The sequence below is a fragment of the Mastomys coucha genome, unplaced genomic scaffold, assembly GCF_008632895.1.
Source record: "Mastomys coucha isolate ucsf_1 unplaced genomic scaffold, UCSF_Mcou_1 pScaffold18, whole genome shotgun sequence".
Taxonomy (NCBI): domain Eukaryota; kingdom Metazoa; phylum Chordata; class Mammalia; order Rodentia; family Muridae; genus Mastomys; species Mastomys coucha.
In genome coordinates, this window is record NW_022196900.1 from 77558850 (window position 1) to 77582505 (window position 23656).

The 23656-nt window shown below is 46.6% G+C and overlaps 1 protein-coding gene across 4 annotated transcripts in view; it reads left to right on the forward strand.

Moving 5' to 3' along the window:
• The window catches only part of Hivep3 (HIVEP zinc finger 3), a 397924-nt gene that overhangs the window by 334369 nt on the left and 39899 nt on the right, over positions 1 to 23656 (forward strand). The gene's annotated exons all lie outside the window — the stretch shown is intronic.

Here is a 23656-nt window from a genome sequence, read left to right on the forward strand (position 1 = left end):
AGATTCCTGGGCTGCTAAGTCCAAGAAAGGGTGTGCCAGCCAGGAGGGGCTGTTACAGCAGCTCATTCTGAGCAGCGGCTCTGGGGCTGCCTCTGTAATCTTGCTGTTTTAGGGCAGCTGGGTCTAAGTCTGGAAAAATGGGCCTAAGGCTCTGGGAGTCACACCTGGCCCTAGCCTCAAAGAACACCACCTGTCTTCCCTTGATCCTACACATGGACTAAAAAACAAACAAACTCCTTCCCTCCCAACACAACACTCACAGGGACACACTGCCACAATCAGAGAGGCAGACTTTCCTGAAATGCAGCCTGTTAGGCACAAGGTGACAAGCACTGATCCTAGTGACAAAACATATTGCCTGTCTCTCCATATTCCAGTGGATAGCATAGGGTGGGGAGCTAAGGACCTGAGTTCGATTCCCAGCACCCTCACGTACACACACACACACCACACACACACACATACACACACACAGAGTCATATACACATGCTCACACATGCATGTGCACACACACATGTTCATACACAGACACACTCATATGCATATGCCCACACATGCATGTGCACACTACACACATGGTCACACACATACATGTACACTCATATATATATGCTCACACATGCATACACATACATACACACATGCTCACACATGCATGTGCACACATACATGCTTACATACACACAGACACACAAAGAAAAGGTAAATACACACATTTATAAATACTTATGAGTTCTTGAACATATAAAAGTGTACAAAATAAATGTAAAGGTGTTCTTTCCTTAAGCAGACGAGAGCCTGCCCGGGTCAGCCATTAAGTGAGAAGGCATGGGGTTAGCAGGTTATGGTAAGCTGGGACAGGCGGCGGCCTGAGCAGGTAGCAAGCAGCCTGGGTGGGTAGTGTCTGAGTATGGAGCCAAGGGAAGTGTGGGTGCCAGTTCTGTGGACAGCTGGGCAGAGCACTGGGCAGAGGTGGGGTTCTGTCAGGCAGGAACAGGAGGCCACAGATGACTGGAGTGAGAGGCGTGGTGGAGAACAGGCCACAGGGAGCAGCCTAGGAGGTCTGAGCTGAGCAGAGGGAACATGGCGAATGTGCTGCGGCCCACCCGCTGTGGCATGGTGACACCTGCATTGGAGGTGGGGTAGAGTGACAGCAAGAGGTCAGTGCCTGAATGACATAGACCTGGACAGCAGCGACTGCAAAGGCCATGCTGGGGCGAGTCTCTGAACATAGTGTGGGATCCAGCCAGCATGATTCACTGAGATGGACACTAGGCACAGAAGACGTATTTAAAAACAAACAAACAAAAACAAACAACAACAACAACCAGGAAAGCCCACCAGCATTCATGTGCAGTGGTGCTTCTCAGGCTAGTCAGTGTCACCAAGCCTCAGCTGACTTATCTGAAGAATGGGTCTCTGGATAAATAGTTCCAAGATCACTGAAAAGCCACTCTTTAAATCTTGGGCTCTGGGACCTGGAGTGATCAGGGAAGGCTTTGAGGAAGTAGGTGGACCCTGTACTTAGGAATGACTTAGACCAGGTCCAGCTGACAAGGAGATGGAGAAAAGAGCAGCCAGGCAGGGGGTGATGAGACCAGGAGCAGAAGCTCAGAGCACCGGGCGGCTTGGGAAGGAGGGGGCCAGGAACTATTAACAGACAGATGGTCCCCCCCCCCCCCCCCCCCCCCCCCCGCCCCGCTCCCCAGTGCCACAGCCTTGAAAGCAGACCTGCAGGTCTGGGGCCTGAGCATGGTTTGTAAGCACCGTGGTCCTCAGTTTCTAACATTTTCAGACAGACATGCTCAAGCAGGAAGGAATAAAACCGGGTTTCTGGTCCGCCAGAGAGTTAACCTCCTGGCCTGGCACTGTCCTGCAGCGGAACAAACAGACCTCCCTTCACAGATAATGGCCTCATTGAGTATTGTGCCCGTGGCCAGTGCCCAGCACTGGGCAGCTCAGCCTGGGTAAGTTTCCTCTCTTGGCTGCTTAGCAAAATATTTACACTATGCCTTTCTAGTAAGACAGTTCCTGGGAGCCAGCAAACAGAGAGAGCCAGAGAAAACCCCTCACTCCACATTTCCCTCACACAAACACATACCAGCGACCTGCTTTCCATAGTGGGGGAAGGGTTTGCCACACACCCAGCATGTGTGTCCGCATATGTGTCCGGCTCCATTGTTGCTCACCAGGATTCTATTGTGAAGCGGGACCTGAAACTAGAAGAAGCTAGAAGGCCTGGCCAGCTTCGCTGTCCTCCCAGTGTCCTCACTAGAAGAATGTGTGCCGATCTTAAGTGGCAAACATGATGTGGCTGGTTGCTACTACCTTCCCTACTGCTCCCCTCTCTCTGTGAGAGAGAAGGGGGGGGTCTTTCAATGAGAAGAGACCATACATTATGTCCAGATCACTGCTCACAGTGCCTGCCCTCCTCAAAGTCCCTGAACCATCCAGGGGAATATTCGCCATGTTGTCAGAGGAAAAGGGGGCAGTATTTCTGTCCTCAACCCACCAGAAAATAGGTCAGAGATATCTTGTGTGGCCCCATGGACAGAATCAAAACCAGTGAGCAAAACCCACGCGGCTCATCCATAAGAAGATGCCTTGAACATTAATTAGGCCCCATCACTGCTGTACACAAGACACACATCCTCTTTAGCCCAGGATCCTACTTCTTCCAGGAGTCTGGCTTGTGAAACACCAGCACCAGCACGTTAAGATGTATGTGGAGAAGATGATGCTGCAAAATTCTAGAGGCGAACAAACAAAAACTGGATATAAAAACTCAAATGCAAAGTCAAGGTCAAAGGCACTACATTCAAACCATCACCCACCATTCAGCAGTTGCAAACAGACTGTGTGCTGACTTAGAAAGGCAGTGTGGTGCCCTGGTGCTGGCTTCCCCCGAGCCTCCGTGGCACTGTCCATGGAGGTGGGTGAAGCCCATGCCTTTTAACCCAGGGTTCTTCCCTGCTAGGCTCCTTCAGTAATAATCTATCCTTGTTCTCATCTACCACATCCTACAGTAAAGAAACCAAAACTGGGACCCAGCACTTGCCTTGTTATGGCCTAGTATTGTTGGCAGGCCCCTTACTCCCCTGGGTAACTAACTGACAAGTTCAGGCTTTCACCCAGATACTACAAAGGGGCAGCTGAACTCCTGTGGCATGGAAGGGAAGCCACAGAGCAACAGCCAAGTGACAGGAGTGAGGCCACCAGCCTGGAGGGAGAAAGGGGGCTTGCCATTCATAAGGTGTCACATGCCCCAGGCAGGCCTCAAGGACTAGGGCCTGGACATGGAACAATAGTAGAACATGAGATACTTGGGAACTGGGTCCAAATTCTTTATGTTAACAGCAATCTATTTAATTCAATAAAAGCAATGCTGTTGGTATTCCTGGGATCCCTGTCGCTTAGAAGGGGGTTGTGTCTAAACCAGACAGACTCAGGTCAGTGTGAATGACAGTAAGCAACAGTATATGGTGGGATGCATTTCTGATGGGACTCAGAATGGAGATCTCCATCTGGCACAGTGTCTCAAACATGAGCTAATGCCTTAAGGACAAACTCACAGGACATTCTTACACCCTGGAAGAGCCAAATGCCTAACCCAGAGCTGGCATGAAATCCAGGGAAATAGAGGTGGGTGGTGGCTTAATGAATGGCTTCCAACTTAAAATAACCAGGAAGAAATTGCCTTCTTCATATCCCAGGGCCAAGGAGCACTCTGTCCATCTGTGGTTGGGACACTGAGACCGTGGCGCTGGCTAGGCAGCACTTCTTTGACTGCCAGAGAGCTGCACAGTAGAATTACCACAAAGGGCTTTCTGCTTGTTCACCTGCCTTTTTCTTCCCCCTCAGGTCTAGATCTTAGATCTTGCAGCTTCCCTGAGCTGTGAGTGAGTTACAACTGCAGATCGATAAATATGGAATTAGCTAATTGATCAGATCGTGACAGACAGCAAAGAGCCAAAGCCGCCTTGGGTCGCCATGGCTTATAGGGGTTTTCTGATAGGAGCGCTTCCCTGCTGAAAGGATGCCTGGACTAGAGAGAGCATTGAACAATGGGGTAGTCAGTACCCCCAAATCTTGCCTCTGTTCCAGCACTATTGGCTGGTGCCCTGGAATTATCCTTCCTGTTGGTCTGAATCTCTGTCCTCTACTGGGCAGACCTCGGCACCATCCTTTCCCCTCCCTAGCCTCTTCTTTTCATTTGGCAGCTGTCAGTGGGAGCAAAGTTTGTCCAAAGGGTTTCAACTGCCGGGCCACCCACTGGAGAGTTAGTTATACATATTCGGGAGATTCCTGGGCTGCTAAGTCCAAGAAAGGGTGTGCCAGCCAGGAGGGGCTGTTACAGCAGCTCATTCAGACAGTAGCATGTACCCCCAAATATGAACCAACCTATGAGCTTTTAGTTCCTCTGAGAAATAAGATTCTCCATCAAAACCCATATTGACAAGCCCCAAGCTGCTGGCCTTTGATACCCTGTTTCCTCACCAGATAACCAGATCTTCAGGTTCTTTTCTCTATGGTCTCAGACCCCAAAGGATACTTTGGCTACAGTCTATCAGCTCGTAACCACCATCATCCTGTAGTTCAGTCTCCAGGACCCACATGTCCTGCAGAGGATTGATTCCTGCAAGTTGTCCTCCGACCTCTGATCTCTGCCCGCATGACACATGCACATACATGAGCACATAAACACAATAAAGGAATAAATATAATAATAATAATAAAAGTGATAAAGGGTATGCACTCATAAAGGATGAATTTTATGGCATATTATTGTGTATTGGTTTATCCCAAAGTAAATGACACTTCTAAGGAGTCATATTTGTGAAAAAGAGGCTAGATCAAAATTTAGAAACATTTCCACATGTGGTGGCACACACCTTTAATCACAGCACTGGGTAGGCAGAGCCAGTGGATCTCAGTGAGTTCAAGGCCAGTCTGACCTACATAATGAGTTCCAGAATAGCCAGGGCTACATAGGGAGACTCTGTCTTAGAACACAAAGAAAAGAATTTAGGAAATTCTATTTATTAACAGATTAATATACCCTCTTGTTTCAGAAATCAAGGGTTCAGAATTGAGGTGGCTTTTACAAACTGTCCGCTCTCTGGCATTCCCTTTCTTCATCTCCCCATTCATTCCCAGACACCTACGCATGCCTACTCAGTGTCAGAACAAGGAGGTGATTCAGACCCAGGTCCCTCCAGCTTCTGTGACAACAATGAGAAGGGTGCATGAACAGTCACAAGCCACCCCCACGAGTGTGTGCCATCTATCACTGATAGCTTCCACTGAAGTGTCGAATCCGAGTAGTTCGTCTTACAGAAGTGGGGGGGAAGGATGGGAGTTACCAGAGAGTCAGGAATCAGCAGAGGGACGTGCTCAGGTGGGAACCACGTCGCAGAAGAACAAACCCTGGGATTCTGTCATACAGCAGGGTGACTCCAGTCAAGAGCATGTAATGTCTGTTTCGGAATAGCTAGCCAGAGGATTCTGAATTCTCTTCATCGTGAAGAAGGGGTAACTGAGAGGTGCCGGATATTGCTAATGATCTGTGATCATAGCATTGTATGTATACAGGTTAAATATCACATCATAGCTGATAAATATGTAAAATTATGTGACAAATAAAATCAAATGTAGGGCAAAAAGCATTGGCAGCTGTCATTACCACAAACAGGTGCTGTAAAGGACCTAGGCTGGAAGACAGGGTGAGGTCCCCTGAGGGAACGGGTCTCAGCCTTCCTAATGCTGGGACCCTTTAATACAGTTCCTCATGTTCTGGTGACCCCCAACCATAAAATTATTCCTGTTGCTACTTCATAACTACAATTCTGCTGTTGTTATGAACTGTAATGTAAATATCTGTGTTTCCTGCTGGTCTTAGGCAACCCCTGTGAAAAGATCATTTGACCTACAGGTTGAGAGTCACTGCTCTGAGGGAGAGAAGCCTATATACTTGGACCCAAACCTTTGGGGAAAGCCAAGCAGAGGACTGTGGGGCTGGTAGAGCTGGAGTTCTGAGAAGTGATTGGGTAGGCCTGCGGGCAGGTAGAAGCAGGGCCGACCCTGAACAGAAGAGATGGACCAGTGTGTGCTTACCTTGCATGGCTGACTCAGTGACCTGCCCTCACAGTTGTGGCCTCCACTAGCCCCTCCCTCGGGCACCCCTTTTGCCTATGTACAAGTACCTCAGGAGTCTCCCCGAGGAATTCCCAGGAAGAGCAGCTGCATTAACCTTCTGACTAGGTATAATGTCTTAACAATCAGAAAGATGTCTAGGCTCTTGTCAGGCTCTGAGTGAAAGGGCCCAGCTCCAGTGCAAAGATGAGGGGTGGCTGGTGCCCTGGCGCTCTACAGGGCATCTGCAGTGGTCCTAACTCTAAGCCTTTGTGGGGTCATTTCTCATCTCCGCTAACCACCAGCATACCTAGTACTAGTTCAGGCTCAGGACAAGACAGGAAGCCAGAGATGACTCAGATGCAAGCAGGACCCAGGAAACATTTGGAGTCCTCAGGAAGACTGGGGCTCAGGAGATGCCCAGATTCATCCCAGCTAGTGCTGCCTCTGTCCCCTCATCTGCACAATGGGTGGTAAGGCTCTCCCAGGGGACTGTTCAAAAGAATCCGTCAGGTCTGATGTGATGTCTCGACAGTATGCTTACAATCCAGGGAGAGACAAAGTTGTCATCAACTGGTTCCCTCCTAGGGGTGAGTTTAGGAGGAAGCAAGTGAGATTGGACTGTGAATGCTAAATTACTACACCAATTCAAGGTGGGAATGCTCTGGTTATCACTGATGTCATGGAGTTAGAGGCCCATCCCCATGGAGGAGGGGACAGTGATGGTCTCAAGGAGAAATCAGTGACAAGTTGGTTTTACCTGGACAAAGAAAGGAAGAATGGGGAACAGGCAGTTGTCAGGGAGGTGTTGAGCCCTTAGCTGGAAGACAGAAAGGATTGAGGGACTAGGATGTAATTGAGAGGTAGGTGGAAGGAAGCTTGAAGATGACGGGGGCTGGGTTGACACACTGGGTAGAATATCTTGAGGAGAGGCAGGAGTTGAGAAGAGCTGAGGCAGAGCATTAGTACCCATAAGCACAGAGATCCAGCAGGAAGTCGGGGCCAGGAGCAGTCCCACTAGGGTAACCCAGGCTAGAGATAAGAAGGCCCAAAATGTCTTGACAGGTTAGACTTCAGAATCCAATAAAGCACCCTCTTTCTCACTAGGTGTGAACCTAACGGAGTAGTCACCCACCTAACTGGGTCGCCTGCAGGATAGGGGCAAAGCTGGGTCTCTGGCCACCAAAGCTCATATAACACTGCAGTTTTCCCTTGTTTCCTTGCAGATGTAAAGGGGTGGTAACAGCATACTACCCAGCTACCTGTAGACTCCTGGCTTCTCGATAAACTATGTACCTGTGAACATGTAGGTGACCTTATCTACCTTAGTTTCTTCATCTGTAAAACAGACTTAGAAACATGATCTACTGCACAGACTTGAGGACTGAGTATGCCACGGGTACTTAGCAGTGGTGTGCTGGCTCACATCAGCTAGCCAGCCATCAGCTAGCCAACCAATCAGCTAGCCAGCCAATCAGCTAGCCAACCAATCAGCTACCCAACCAGTCAGCTACCCAACCAATCAGCTAGCTAAGCAATCAGCTAGCCAACCAATCAGCTAGCCAGCCATCAGCTAGCCAACCAATCAGCTAGCCAACCAATCAGCTAGCCAGCCATCAGCTAGCCAACCAATCAGCTAGCCAGCCATCATCTAGCCAACCAATCAGCTAGCTAACCAGTCAGCTACCCAACCAATCAGCTACCCAACCAATCAGCTAGCCAGCCATCAGCCAGCCATCCATCAGCTAGCCAACCAATCAGCTAGCCAGCCATCAGCTAGCCAACCAATCAGCTAGCTAGCCAATCAGCTAGCCAACCAATCAGCTACCCAACCAGTCAGCTACCCAACCAATCAGCTAGCTAAGCAATCAGCTAGCCAACCAATCAGCTAGCAAGCCATCAGCTAGCCAACCAATCAGCTAGCCAGCCATCAGCTAGCCAACCAATCAGCTAGCCAGCCATCTTGCTACTGGCCCAGCTGCTCTGCAGTTTGTCATTAGGTACACTCCATCTTTCTTACCACCAGACCTTTTTCAACAGGCTGTTCATCTTTTCTCCTGGTTTGTCTTGGGCCTGTTGCAGTGGAGAAACCAGGTTAATGTTATGATCCATTGAATTTGCATTTAGATCCATTCATTCATTCATTCACTTGTTCATAATTCAATGGGCAACCAGCAGCCCATGCTTAGGGCATTGGGAAACAAAGAGAATTCCCACAGTGTCTATCTTTGGCCCCAGGATCCTCCCACAGCCTATGGCCTTTTGCCAGGGTGGAATTTTCAAAAAATTACAAACTGCAGGAGCGAGAGCGAAAGCGAGAGAGTGTGTGTGAGTGTGTGTGTGTGTGTGTGTGTGTGTGTGTGTATTATTAAAGCCTCAGCAAACCATACAGGACTCCAGCCTCTTGCCCCATGAGAAAAGAGCAGAAGTTGGAGGACAACTGAGAACTGCTCTTCATGGCATGGCCTGTCTCTAGGGGCTTTTAAAACTCCAAAGTTGTCAAAACAGGGAGATATGGGTAGGGCCTGATGTGAGAATTCTTGACCCAAAAATAAGGTTGGAATTCAGTATTTATTAAGATTAACTGAACTCCCATGGGCCTCAAGGAACCTTGGCCCATGGAATCCTCTACAATATTGTGCTTGGGGACACCAGGCCACTCAAATGTGAAGCCTGAGGCACCACTCCTTGCTTGCTGTCAGCATCCTGTACCCTTTTCCACACAGCTGGTTCTCAGGAATTGGTCTTCTTGTCCCTCCTTGACCTTTCTACAGCATCCCCTTTAAAGAGATGGATGGGAGCTTCCTCTCTGCACCCTGGGAGCCCACCCCGTTAGGCACCAGCTTCCTCTTTCCACCTTGGGAGCCCACCCCCGTTAGTCACCAGCTTCCTCTCTCCACCCTGGGAGCCCACCCTGTTAGGCACCAGCTTCCTCTCTCCACCCTGGGAGCCCACCCCCGTTAGGCACCAGCGTCAGTCTTCTTGTTCTCCCAGACTCATCCATCCTTTGATAGATGTCATCCGTGCTTCTGCAAGGCGCATGAATGAGGTGGGCTGCCCTGTATTGAAAGAACTCACTGTGCATGGAGAGGGAAGCCTCTGAAAATAGGTTTCCACCTGTGAGACACAAGAGAGAGGGCACCATGCTCAGGGAACAGAGACTCCGGGAGCTCAGGGAAGCTCGGTGGAGAACGAGAGGGTGGAATAGTGTGTTCACCTGAGTCCTCTGGGAAGCGGAACTAAAAGGACAGGGACACACGCATACACACGCTTATAATACAGATAAGCAGGAAGGAGCTTGACATTGCCAGTGAGACTGGTGGGTATAAAAAGTTGTAGCTTATGACAAAGCGAAGAAGTAGCTAAAATCACAACACCACCCATTGTGCCAGGCACTGGAGACAGAGTCCTGCAAACAATCCCAGAAGAGAGGGGCAGGGAAAAGAGGGGGAAGCTAAGAGGGAGGGTAAGGACAGTGTCTTTTGGCTCCTATAGTTGAGATTCGGTAAGTGCAGTCTAGAGGGTAGATCCCACATGACCTGCAGGGCATAGGGTAGTCTGCCAGCTGTCACATCTTCCTAATAAAATTGTCAATTGATTCATCAGGCCCACCCACGTTATAGAAAGTATTCTGCTTCATGCAAACTCTATGGATTTAAGTGTTAATCTCACCTGAAAAATAACTTAACAAAATCTTCTAGAATAATGTTGAATCAATATCTAGAACCATGACCTAGCCAAGCTGACCTATGAGATTAACTCGCAGGTGTATATGAAGGACAGTGAGGAGTTTGCCATTTGTATCAGCCGACAGAAGCATCAGCTTATGCTGGGAGCATTCTGAAATTTACACAGAGGGGGAGAGAGAACAGAGAGGGGTGTCAGAGATACAGCCGTGTGGAAGAGACCTGGAGACTCAGCAATCAGGCCTGCCTAAAGTGAGCTTGACAGAGTCCTGAACTGAGGGGTCAGTTAGGCCTCAAACAGCCTCTAGAGCAGCAGCTCTCGGGCTTTGGCAAACCTCTGTCTCCAAAATATATTTACATTAAGATTCATAAGAGTAAGAAAATTAGTCATGAAGTAACAATGAAAATAACTTTCTGGTGGGGGGGTGTCACCACAACGTGAGGAACTGTACTAAAGGGTCTGGGGCATGGGATGGAAACCCTTTCCCTGTGCTACTCCTGGTAGACAGCACACTGACTCTCAGCACCCAAGCATGGCTGGCAGAGGATGGAGCCTGACCCATAGACTCCTCCGAAGGCCATCCCCGAGACAGAGAGGGGAAGACCAGCATGTCAGGTGTCTAGAAGTCTGAGGTGTCTTGATCAGTCTGACCCCTGATGGGATCCATAAACTGTCAGGCTCCTGGGAGAGCAGGGACCCAGGTGTGGGAGTGTCAGCTGTGCCATGAGGTAGACACCTCAGGGTTCTGAGCCGATGCCTCTCCAGTAGAAAGCCACCTTTCCTTTTGGTGTCCTCACTGCTGGAGCTCCAGCTTCTCCCTAGGAGTCGTCCTGATGAGTAAAGGCATTTTTAAAAGAATGGCATCACAATAGCTTTGAAAACAAGATAGGAAGCCCCCACCATGGACCATGAATATGTGAAGTCTTAAGAAAATAGAATACACCCGAGATGGGTAAATAGAACAAGAGTCAAAAGCATCAGAACCCAGAACCCAGACATCTAAGAGATTTTCATCCCAGAAATGCCAACCATAGTTCATGTCAAACACCAACAAAACAGAGCTGGACTGGCTGCTATGCTCTTCCTTCTTCATAAGGGGAGGTTAGGCCCTGCCCTAATGTGCATGTTAGACAGAGACAGCCAAATCCAATGGAGCTAAGTCTCAAGGCCAGTCTGAGAGGCTAAGTGTGGTGTTCAGCCAACTCCAGAAGGTAGTGTGGGGCAGAGTGTGTGTAGAGGCCACTCATTATCACATGAAGTACACCACACTGGCCACAGAAAACATTCTTGGACAATAGAACATTTTCTGCCTAACTTCCCAGGAGCAGACCTCACTGGGAGACTTGCTTCACATTCTCACAAATATCCCTGGCATGGCTTCCCCATCCCATTCAGGGATAACTTGTCAGAGAAGAGAGCCAGCACTACAGGAAGCCCTACATGGCTGATGATTTCATCAGAATCCTCCATCTCTTGTGTAGTGTTAGAGATCTGAGCAGGCCCCAAGGCCAGCCAGCTAAAGACCACAGGTCCTCCCTCTCCTTCCGGGGAGTGAGGTGTGACCTTGTGCTGGTGTGAGCTGAAAAGACCTGCAATCCCCAACCCTGCCCTCTCTTCCTCAAGCCTCTATGATGTCGATAGGATGGTAGGAAAGGGTAGCCATGCAGTGTTGAGACAGAAGAGAAGGTTTAAGCACTCCTCAGCTGACAGGCCAGCCCTGGCCTCTGGCACTCTGACCATCACATTAGACAGGAGTAAGTTTCTGTCTTGTCTCTACTCCTCCTTATGGGAGCTCAAGTCCATACCTGACTTTCTGATGCAGTCTCTGATGCATAACCAGGACCACCAAACAGAGAACCAATAACATGAAAGAGAAGACCAGGAGGCAAAGACCAGTGAAAGCGCATCCCAAGTCAGAGACGCCTAAGATAAATCAACATAAGTATGCTTAGCAATGATGAACATTTATTCCATTTTAAACAATCTTTATTACTTTTAATGATACGCATATGTCTGCGTCTATGTCTGTGGCTGGGTATATGATTGCAAGTGCCCTTGGAGGCCGTGAGCCAGAGGAGTCAGAGCCCCTGGAAGCTGTCTGCTATGAGTTCTGAGACTCAAACTCAGGGCCTCTACAAGTGCCCATTAACCACTGAGCCATGTCTCCAGCCAAGTTTATTTTATTAACTTAAAGGAACCAGTTTCTGTGAAAATAGAACCAAGAGAGAAATGGAAATAGTTGTGGAAATTTTAAACTGTGACGCCTGAGAAAACATTAATGCGTAAACTGTATGACACAACGGGTGTGGGTAAAGACCAGGTGATCTGGAAGTCAAAACCAAGAAAAGCCGTTGGTTTTTTTCTGGTGGTGGCAGAGGGGAATTAACAACTAATAAAATTCAGTAGCAATCAAAGAGGAGAACCAGAAGTAAGCGCTCAGACAAAGGCGCAAAGATAAAGAATAGCGCATGCCTTTAATCCCACCACTTGGGAGGGAGGTGGATTTCTGAATTTCTGAGTTCAAGGCCAGCCTGGTCTACAGAGTGAGTTCCAGGACAGCCAGGGCTACACAGAGAAACCCTGTCTCGAAAAAAACAAAACAAAACAAAACAAAACAAAAAAGATAAAGAATAGCTAGACTCGACAAGTATGTAGCCAAAGAAATAAAGAAATGGTCTACAAGTTAAAGAAACATACTCAGATTTTAGACCAGGAAGAGAACATGGATTCAGAACAGGACTTAGTAAAACTGAACATTTAGATTCATTTTGGTGAAATTCCAGAGAAAGAAAAAAACTTATGTAAGAATTTATTGTCAGTAATATGAGATGCTCTAGCCAAGCATTCCAAGCATTCTGTCAAAAGTTTGGAAGATGGGGCTTTGAAGCTAAGAATCTCACTTTGTCAAATTTAGATAGGAAAATAAAAACATGTTTTACAAATGAGAATTAGGAAAGTTTACCACAGCCTCCTATGCTTTCTAGGGGGAAAAAAAATGGAGCTAAACCTATCAATCAAAAAATGTTTGCAATATTTTGTAATTTTTGTCATTTAGAAAGTCTTTAAGACAAAAAAGTGCTAAAACAAAGCAGAATGAAACAAAAATGCCCGCTAAAATACCATTGAATTAGAAGCTATTTGCGATTGATACCCACTGGCTTGGGAAAATAATTTTCTCCAATGCAATGTGACTGGGGTTACCAACCACTCTTTAGGGCAGGCCCCATGTCCAGGAGGAACTGGCCAACCCCAAATCAAAAACATTTTTAAAGAATCCAAAACTATGGTGCTACTAGATTGAAGAAGCAAATGGAGACAACTGTAAATGTTTGTGACAACATCTCATTGCTGTAGAGTCCCCTGTTTTCACTTGGGCCCATTCACACCAACTGGTCCCAAGGGCATGAATGATACATTTATCATCAAGTTGTGTAATCACTTCTCCTAGCTGAATTATTCTATAGACTGTTATAATATGGAAGTGAACATGGGTGTAGGGACACTGGACAGTGTAGACAGAGATACAATGAAAGTATGACAGCAGACAGGAGAGTAAGGCACAAAGAGAGAGTATGGAAATTTCATTGTTCATAGAATAACAGGTGAATATGGGGAGAGAGCTAACGCAAACCTCTCCTCAGATTCAGAGCCAGAGTCCAGTGGAGATGGCTTAATTCTGTGGATTAGAAAGCACTGTATGTAAGGGAAATTAACAATTATAGATGAAATAGCCCCTGGATCCACAGCAGTATTCTCTAGTCAGTCCTTGATGCATTTGTGATTCTGAACATTGACTGCACCATGATGGTCTGAGCCTTGAATGCCCCATCAACGTGTGATTTTGGGGGACTTCATTTAAGTAGACAGAGAGAAAGCTGATTGCAGCCATGTCCCTGGCCTCATATACCAACTACTGAACCCTACAAACCTAATACACACACAACACTGGACAAACACCCAACATGCTCACCATACTGAGCTACCCGTCTTCTCTCATCTTTTCCTCTTCTGACCTCGCCCACAACTACTTCCCCTTTCTCCTTGGTGCAATCCCACTTTTTCTTCAGAGTCTGGTGTATATCTCTGTAAAGCCATGCTTATAATACCAACCAGGTCCAGATTACAAGTGCAAAGCCCATGCCTTTTTAAAGCTTGAGGTATAACATATACAAAATTATATACATACACAAGCATAAGCCTTATAATAGTTGTTGTATGTGTGTAAGTATATATGTATGTGTGTGTATATATGTGTGTGTGTATAATACATGCCTATGTAATAAATATGTGACCACATAGAAGTGTAGAGCATTTCTGTCAGCCCAGAAAGCTACTTCCCAGTAAACACACACACACACATGCACACACACACACTCTCTCTCTCAAAGGGGGGGGGGGGGACTAATGATCTGCTTTGCAAGACCATAAAGCAGTCTTTACCTACATTTGATATATTTAGATGCTGGTAGTCGATTGTTTACAAGTTCCTTCACTTGCTACTGTATCTGGAAGACCTAGGTTATTTTTTATGTTATGTTATGTTATTTATTATACAGAGTTCTGCCTATATGTATGCCTGCACATCAGAAGAAGGCACCAGATCTAATTATATATGGTTATGAGCCACCATGTGTTTCTGGGAATTGAACTCATGACCTCTAGAAGAGCAACTAATGTTCTTTTTTTTGGTTTTTCGAGACAGGGTTTCTCTGTGTAGCCCTGGCTATCCTGGAACTCACTCTGTAGACCAGGCTGGCCTCGAACTCAGAAATCCACCTGCCTCTGCCTCCCAAGTGCTGGGATTAAAGGTGTGTGCCACCACCGCCCGGCTGGCAACTAATGTTCTTAACCTCTGAGCTATTTCTCCACCCCCAAGACCTAGATTTTTAATGCTTATAGCACTGCTTTGTTCTTTTATATTACCATGTTATAATTACTGTGTGAATACTGACATTTATTTATCCATTTTATTTGCTATTGCCATTTAGATTGTTCCCAGGTTTTTGAGGAAGAAAATTGCTGTATTTTTGTTATTATTTTTAGCATACAAATACATATATTTTGGTAGGATATATTCCCAGTAATGGAAATTCTGATTCAGAGGTAGGTGTGCTTAGCATTAGGTATTGCCAACCAAGTAGTAAACAAAGTGTTCTACTGGCCCAGAGCTTTGCAGTCCTTAGTGCCAGTTTGGTTGTTTCATGTTAGGGCTTCTGGTAGATAGGTGGTTGGCTTATGGTGTAGTTCTCTAGTGAGTAAACATGTAGATTTTCTCTTTATGTGCTTTAATGTTCTCCTTTCAATCATGGGTCCAATATGGATTCAGGAGGAAGAGAAACAAATGACAGTACTATAGGCTATATCGACTTCACAGATACGCAGTGCTCCACCACAGCTAGACAAGATAGACCTCAAGGTACCCACTGTTCTACCTGAGATACACTATATAGTGTTTTGCCATAGATAGACCTCACAGATACAGTGTTTTACTGCAGATAGACTAGACAGACATCATGGATACACGGAGTTTTACCTCAGGCAGACCAAATAGACTTCATAGATACACAGTATTCAATCTCAGGTAGACAAGATAGATGCAAAGTATTCTACTTCAGGTAGACCAGATAGTCTAGCTAGATACCCTGTGTTCTACCTCAGAGGGCTGGTGAGATGGCTTAACAGGTAAAGGTGCTTGCTGCCCAAGCCTAGAAACCTGAGTTCTATCCCTAGAACCTATACAAAAGTGGAGAAGAGGACTGGCTCCATAAAATTGCCCTCCGCTTACCATACAGGTGTCATGGCATGCGCCCATCATGCACTAATTATTATTTTGTTATTATATATGATAAATTTAATAAGCTTTCAATATACAAAATCACAGAAGTAAGTTACTTGTCTATACACTGGCAATGATCTATCTTAAACATAAAGTAGGAAAACAATATCATTTGCAGTAGAACACAAAATAATAAAATACTTAGGAGAAAAGGAGAGAGTTATATACCAAAACCAAAAAATGCTGATTAAGAAAAAATGAAGACCTAAATGGAAAGATATCTCATGTTCATGAACTGGAAGAATTAATGTTGTTTAATGTCCATACTGTCCTAAGAAATCTATAGATTTAGTATAGACCCATAAACATACTAACATGTTTTTACAGAAATAGATAAAACCAAATTTTATAATATATATGGAACCACAAACAAAAATCTCTATGAAAAACTAAATCATAAAGAAGAAGAAAGATAGAAACATTATACCTCTTGGCTGCAAATTATGTTACAAAGCTACAGTAATCAAAGCAGTATGGTATTAGGTATATAGACCACTGAAACAGAATAGAGAGCTCAAAGTAAACCCATACATTTATGGCCAACCATCTTTTGCCAAGAGTGCACAATGTGATTGTGGGACTGGATATCCACATATGAAAGAATGAAACTGAAGCCTTACCTTACACCACACCTACAAAAATCAATTCAAAGTGGATTAAAAACTTAAATGTAAAACCTAAAATTGGATCTCACAGTCACACGGGAGAAAAACTTTATGGCACAATCAAACTGGCTGTTGAGCTGATCTCCTTCCTGATCCTATTAAAAGCATTGCTGTTTGGGAGGCTTGGGAGATGGCCCAATGGGTGATGTGATTGTTGCATGAGCATGAGGACCTCAGTTTGGATTTTCAGCACCCACATAAAAACAAGAAAAGGAGCTGTGCACCTGTAATTTCAGTGCCAGGGAGGCAGAGATGGGGCGGCAGAGGGGGGAGAGGCATGATCTCCCATTTGAACTCAGAGCGCTCATATTGGGCTAATCTAGCCGGTCTGCCCTGGGCGTCTCCTGTTTCCACCTCCTGAGGTCTGGGATTACAGGCAGCCGGTGTGACATTTCACACTGTTCCTTCCTTTCTTGATAGACGCTATCCTAACTAATGGGGGTGAGATGGGATTGGATTCTGAGCTTGAGTTCCTTTTCTCCTATAGTCAATCAGCCATGCTAGGCATCGTTTCCTGTGCTTATCACTCACTTAAAGATCTTCAGAGAAATGTCTGCTGGAGTCCCTTGGCCATTTTAAAAGCAGAAGTCCTTGCTTTTGTTGTCGCTGGTTTGTAGGCATTCTTTACTGCATGGAATGAGCTCTGTCTGAGCTGTACCTACAGATACTTTCTCTCATTCCATGGGCTTTTCACCCACTTCTGCTGATTTGTAGGAGTTACTGATCTCAATGCTGTCCAGTTTCATCTTTTTGGCTTTTTTTGCCTTGTGTTATATTTAAAATATCATTGATAGTTCCAACATCACAAAGTTTTTCCTGTATGTTTTCTTCTAAGAGTTTTATAGTTTTAACTTTTGTGTTGATGTATTGTTTCCAATTTGAGTTGACTTTGGCTGTTTTCAGTTGGACTGGCCCTGTATGAGGAGGTCCATGTAACATTTGAGGTGGAGCAGATAAATAAAACAGTGTGTTGCAGAGCAATCATGGCTGCATGCCACTGCTGGGACAGTGATGTCCACCTGCCACACAGGTATGAAGAGAGAGACTCACTGTGGGCATAGTAAGCAACAGTGACCTGTCCTTCTAGTATACTCATAGGATGTGTGTGCACCCACCCACATGCCTGTGTCTGTCTGTATGTCTGTGTGTGTGTGTGTGTGTGTGTGTATGTGTGTGTGTGTGTGTGTATGTTGTAGTGTGTTCTTTCCTTAATTAAAAAATTATCACACTTGGGGCTGGAGAGATGGCTCAGCAGTTAAGAGCACTCACTGCTCTTCCAGAGGTCTTGAGTTCAAATTCCAGCAACCACATGGTAGCTCACAACCATCTATAATGAGATCTGATACCTTCTTCTGGTGTGTCTGAAGAGAGCTACAGTGTACTTATATATAATAAATAAATAAATCTTTAAAAAAATTATCACACTCATCTATCTACTGTGTATATGTGTGTGAGCATATGTGTGCCATGGACAATTTTTGAAACTTGGTTCTCTCCTTCTGCCATGTAGATTTCAGAAATTGGCCACAAGTACCCCTACCCACTGAGCCGTCTTGCCACTGGCCCTGTTGTCCCATGTTCTATATATGGCCCTTCATGGTAGACAGAAGAACCCTAGCTACCAGGCAGCTTGCGGATGGATGTACCTTTTGTGTACCAACGTCACTTAAATGAAATGTGGTCAAAAGACAGTTGGAGAGCTACTGGAAACTGACAAGCATGCAGGCTGCTGTAGAATCCAGATCTGTTCCAGGCAGTGATCCTGGCAGAGCACAGTGGCCAGAAGACACGAGTCTGACCCTGTCTCCTGACAGGCTCTTGTCTTCCCCAGGGTCTCCTCAGTAGCACTTCCTGGCCCATTGAAGATAAGTAGGTCGGCTTAAGTTCACAAATGCCCACTGAGTTCTCTCAGTGTCCAGACATCGCTTTGGATGCTACTAGGAAAGGTAGATATAAATAAATGACAAGGTAGGAGGGTGGCATGCTAACTAGGTGGATAATAATAGGCAACCTAGTAGATGAATTAGCCACAAGCATCCGGGCTCCACTGGGCCCCTGCCGACATGAGCTGTGACCCCAATGCTGGCTCATTTTCAGCATCATGAGAGCAAGACATCAGCATGGCAGACACTTTTCCAGGTAAATGAAAACACACAGAAGTTCTTAATAAGGCCAGCCCACATGGCGGGAAGAAAGGCTGTTGGGAGTGGTATGCTTTGCCCTCAGAGTCAGGGTTTGAGTTCAGAGAAGAGTCCTGTCTGCAAGGCTGTGTGGCCCAGGCCCTGCAGGGCCTCCATTGCAGAAAGCACCTGGTAGCCCTGACTCAGCTGTAGGCTCTGCTCCTTGGCAGCTCTGTGATTTTTGTACCTCGGTTTCCTAATATGTAAGGCGGGCGTGATAAAGGCAGCTGGTGGCAGGGTTGTTGTCAGGAACAGATAAGTTGATTTATTTAAATCCCTAAGGACTGTCCTGACATGAGCAGGAATGTAGGGCCCAGTCCAGATTCAGAACCTGAGTGTATCCATCGCTGCCTCTTGTCACTGTGCCAGTGCTTCAGGGTGACGTAAGCAGGACCGGGAGCTCCAGCGTTATACCTGCTTCACAATGGCTGGGAATCTTGCTCCTGGTTTCTCCATGTCAGCCTCTCTGATGATGATCGTGTCACCTTGGTCCCTGGGTCTAACAGGAAGACAGTTCCCAACCAGACACAACTCACTTCCCTCTCTATACAAACAAACTGGCTGTGGCTTTTTGACCAGTGCTCAGAAACCAAAAGCTTTCTCTCTAGGTCTCAGAATTACCTGAGAGTTTAAAAAAAAAAAGGAAAGGAAAGAAAGAAAGAAAAGAAAAGAATCAGAGATCAGTTGTCCAAAGGAAATTATTTAAGAGTCTCTCAGAGAGTAAAGAACCCCACCCTCCTATATCATTGCAGGAACAAACATGGTCCAAGAGACTTCCCACCCTGAGGCTAATGGTTAGTCGCTTCCCTTACTATAAGAAAACACCTGAGGTAAAGAGGTAAGGCTAAAAAGAGAAAAGGCCTCCTTTGCTTATAGTTTAGGGGACTGTAGTGAATACATGGGGTCTGTGGCAGATGGGCGGGCACTATAGAGTAAGCTTCTCACTTCACAGTGTCTGGGAAACAGAAGTCAGGAGCAATCAAGGTCCCACATCACCCCCCCCCCAAAGCGCGCTGAAGGAGATCTCTCATTAGCCCCATCTCTTCTATTTTTCCACCACATGCCCAGAGCACTAAGTAAAAACCAGACCTTTACTTGTGGGGCATTGGGGATGTTCAGGTCCAGACCATGGCAGTCACCATGGTCACTTGGTGATTGACACCTGGGAACATATCTGGCATAACTACAGGGCTGTGGCTCCTGGGAGAGGCTTCCAAAGGCAGTGATTCAGACTGCGTGGCCAAATCAGCACCCAGTGACCTCCCAGGCATCAACCTGTGCTGGGGACTCAATTCCCACCTTGCTTCTTCCCTGTCTGATTAAAAGCAAGAAGCCTTTGAGCAAAAGAGGAACACGGGTGAGCGTCAATACATGGATGCTGGACAGTGCGGGCATGTAGTAAGTCTCAGCTGTGGGTTCCCACTTTGCTAAATGATATGCTTGAGATCAGGCGCTGGAAATAAGATTTGTAGGCCCAGGTCCTGTCCAGTCTTGGAGAGACATGTTCACTAGAAGCTGCTGGTGAACTAGCTTAAGCACAGACCTGGCCCAGGGTAGACACTTAAGACTTAAATGACTTAAAGAATGAGGGCTTTGAGCTACTGGTTGAGAAACATTCTGAGTTTGAACCCAGGACCCACGTGGTAGAAGCAGAAGACTGACTCCCACAAGCTTTCCTAGGCCCCACATTCATAGGTGGCATGCACACGCGCATATATACACAGATAGACATGCACTGCTGCATTAGGGAGGTTGAGGGGGCATCACCCCAGAAACCTGGGCTAGTCCCTCAGCACATCTTGGTGATAAGACTTCCTCTTTCCTGGAGTCCGTGACCCCAGGCACATGTGAGATACCACTGAGCACTCACAATTGGAGCTGAGGTAGGAATATTGGGTTGATGCCCACAATCTTTCCTTGCCCCCTCAGACTCCCTAATCTGGATTTACTCCTGGCATATAGTCATCTGAGGGTCCTGTGGCTGCCCTGGGCTGGAGCTGGGAGGACGCTTTGGTTTTTTGTTTGTTGTTTTTTGTTTTTTCTCTTTCTGTACTTACATACTTATTCATGCAGTTGGAACTGAGATGGGAACTCATCCCGAAGTCTGGAACCTATCCCAGGGCAGCATGAAGTCCCCTCCTTGACACTCTGGGTACCAGATCTCCAAATCTCAGCATCCTGTATCCACATGTCAACCTCTTGAGCTCTCTTTGCGTATGCACCTACCTATAAACCACCTCCCTTCTTCCAGATCTAACTCAACTGTGTCCCATCATTGAAGGCCCCGCTGAAGCTCTTCTTCCTCCAGGCAGCCTGTATGGTTCGTTGCCTTTGGAACAGCAGAATGTGAAGGAAATGTAGGAAGGCAGAAGAAGCCGAGAGGCTGGGACCCGATTATGATAGGGTTAAATGCCATTGGCTCAGTCTCTCTGCGGAGGGGAGCTACAGAGAAGTCCTGAAAAGAGAAACACCCTAGCTTGGTGAGGCTAATTACCAGATTCTCTCTTCCACAGAGAGTAGTGGGATAGTTTTTGGAGATGGACAACTGGGGGAGGGGAGGACTTAGAAGAATGAGGTGGAACAAATAGGTTGCATGCTAAATACAAGTATATCCATTGAACTTAGAGTCATAGAGGAAGATACTGGCAGATACCCGACTATGGAGAATTTGCATATGCCAATAAGGAAAACTCCTTGGCTAATAAGTTTGTCCAGATACCCTAAGCCCCACTGAAGATCAAGATACAAGATGAGACTCTGGTGGGCATAAGACACCCTGTTTCTATGTCTGATGCCTGTGAATAGATTACCAATCCTGGCAAGAGGGACTTTGTGGCTGGGCCTGATAGGATCTCTAATGGGTTATCCAGGCAGAAGCAAGACAAATGTTAGTGTGAAGTCATTCCATTGGAGCCAATGTGGCTTTGAAGACATAAGGAGCCACAAGCCAAGAAGGGCAGGGAGCCTCCGGGAGCTGGGAAAGACTCAGAGATTCGTGACCCATCCCAGTGAGGTTAGTGCTCAGCTGCTCAAAGGGACCAGTAACTGCTGCTTGGCCAAAGAGTTATGATTTGCTCTTGGAGCAGATTCAGGTTCCTGCCCATTCATTGTCCCTGAGGTGGTTTCTCATCCTTCAGGTGGGAAGTCACCATCCTGCACCCTGTTCCTCCCTGAGAAAACTGGCAAGTGGAAGCCAAACACCTGTCCTGTTAGCTGGGACCTAGAAGCTGGCCAGGACGAGAACAAAGGAGCCTGGGAAAGAACAGGCCATAGCTGGGTAGCTACAGATGAGTCAAAGCTGAAGTTTTATATGCTAAGAAGGACCAATGCCTTCTGGGAGAGATTCCAGTCACAGCTGTGTTTTCATTCCCAACCAGGGACCACCTCTGCTTGGCCTTGACCTTATTCTGATCCAGCTCCCTTCTGTACCTCTCTGACTGCCTCACCCTGAATCTCCAGGACAACATCCTCATACCCGCTCTGTCTCGCTTTTACTTTCCTTCGTAAGTGAGGACCCCCACACACATACACACACACACACACACACACACACACACACACACACGAGTGTGAACCGCTTCAGAGGTAGCTGATAATATGGCGTGTGTCATGAAGTGAGAATGGTTGCTGTCTGTATCCTGTCTGGCCTGTGGTCTTGATTCCTGGATTCCCAGCTATTGAAAGTGGCAAGGTTCACTTTCTTGGCAATTTGAGATCAAGTTTTATTGAAAGTAAAACTGGTGACCACACTATGGTATACTGTGTGTGTCTGTGTGTGTGTGTGTGTGTGTGTGTGTGTGTGTGTGTGTGTGTGTGTGTGTGTGTAAAAGTTCATTCATTACTCGCAATGAACCTTGTTGAAACCTCAACTTAACCTCTGGGGTTAAATTGGCATAGCAGCTCCCTGGGCATGAAGCTCTTGTCTTCTGTCACCTCAGTTTTACCTCACTTGGGCAGTAGCCCTGGCACCTCAGCCTAGAGCCTGAAATAGATTCCAGCTGGTGTCCTGACAGTGTAAGTGGCCTATCTGGTCTGACAGAGCCCAGTTCCTGGCTCCCCCAGCTCCAGGATGTCCACTCCAGACCCGGACCATGTAGTTATAGCACTGGATATCAAAGCAGTTTTCCCGATACCCTCAGGAGCCTGACCACCTGGCCTTGAACCTGTTGATGTCACATGATTAACCCTGAGATCTTGGTGGCCCTAGTCCTAGTGAGCTCTGATTGCTTCCTTATTGGGTTGTTTCAATAGTCAAGCCTGTGGAAGCTTCCAGAATAGGAGCTGACTGGCCTGATGTGCTAGCCAATTCCCTGTTGAGAACTAGATTCTCCTCAAGGTTGTCATTTGGCTCCTGAGGTACCATGGCCTCACCGGTGAATGACATGAACCTTGTGGCTATTCTGTGGCTAATCTCTAAAGCACATTTTCCCCTCCGTAGCTTGAAAGGGAGCCCTGAAGCTCTGGTCCATTGTTCTGGTTGTTTATACAGTGTCTCCATTAGTCATCTAAAAAAGTGGCTTTTTCCTGTCACTTCAGTCATGCTCAGAACTAAGCAAAATGGGAAAGAGATTTGCTTTTCACATCTCTGGGTCACAGGTCAGCTGGTTCTACTGAAGAGTAGCCAATACCTTGCTCACACCACATCTGAATTTGATGTAATCGAAGGCTGAGAGACATTACTGAGTCCTGAGTATTTTGATGTCCAGCATCCATATCTTCAGTCCACATTGTCCTTCCAAGGCTCTGGCAACACCAGTCCTACAATGTGGTAAAGCAAGATGCAGAGGGTGCCAGCCCAAAAATCAGAGGGTCTGTGTGGCCCTGACTGTTTGGTCCCACAAGCCTTTAATTTCAGCCCTTGGGAGGCAGTGGCAAGTGGATCTCTGAGTTTGAGGCCAGCCTGGTCCACAGAATGAGTTACAGGACATGGATACACACACACACACACACACACACACACACACACATGCAAAAAGCTTGCAAAGCTGGAGGAACTCTCTAGAAAAATCCCTCATTTCCTTGGGAGTATTTGAATCAATCTGGTGGTCACAGCCAGGCTCAGTGTGAGTTACCATGGGCTATGTCCCAACCTTAACTGCTTTGCTCAGAAACACAAGATAGGGATTTGCATGGAGGTAAGTATGAGTGATATTTC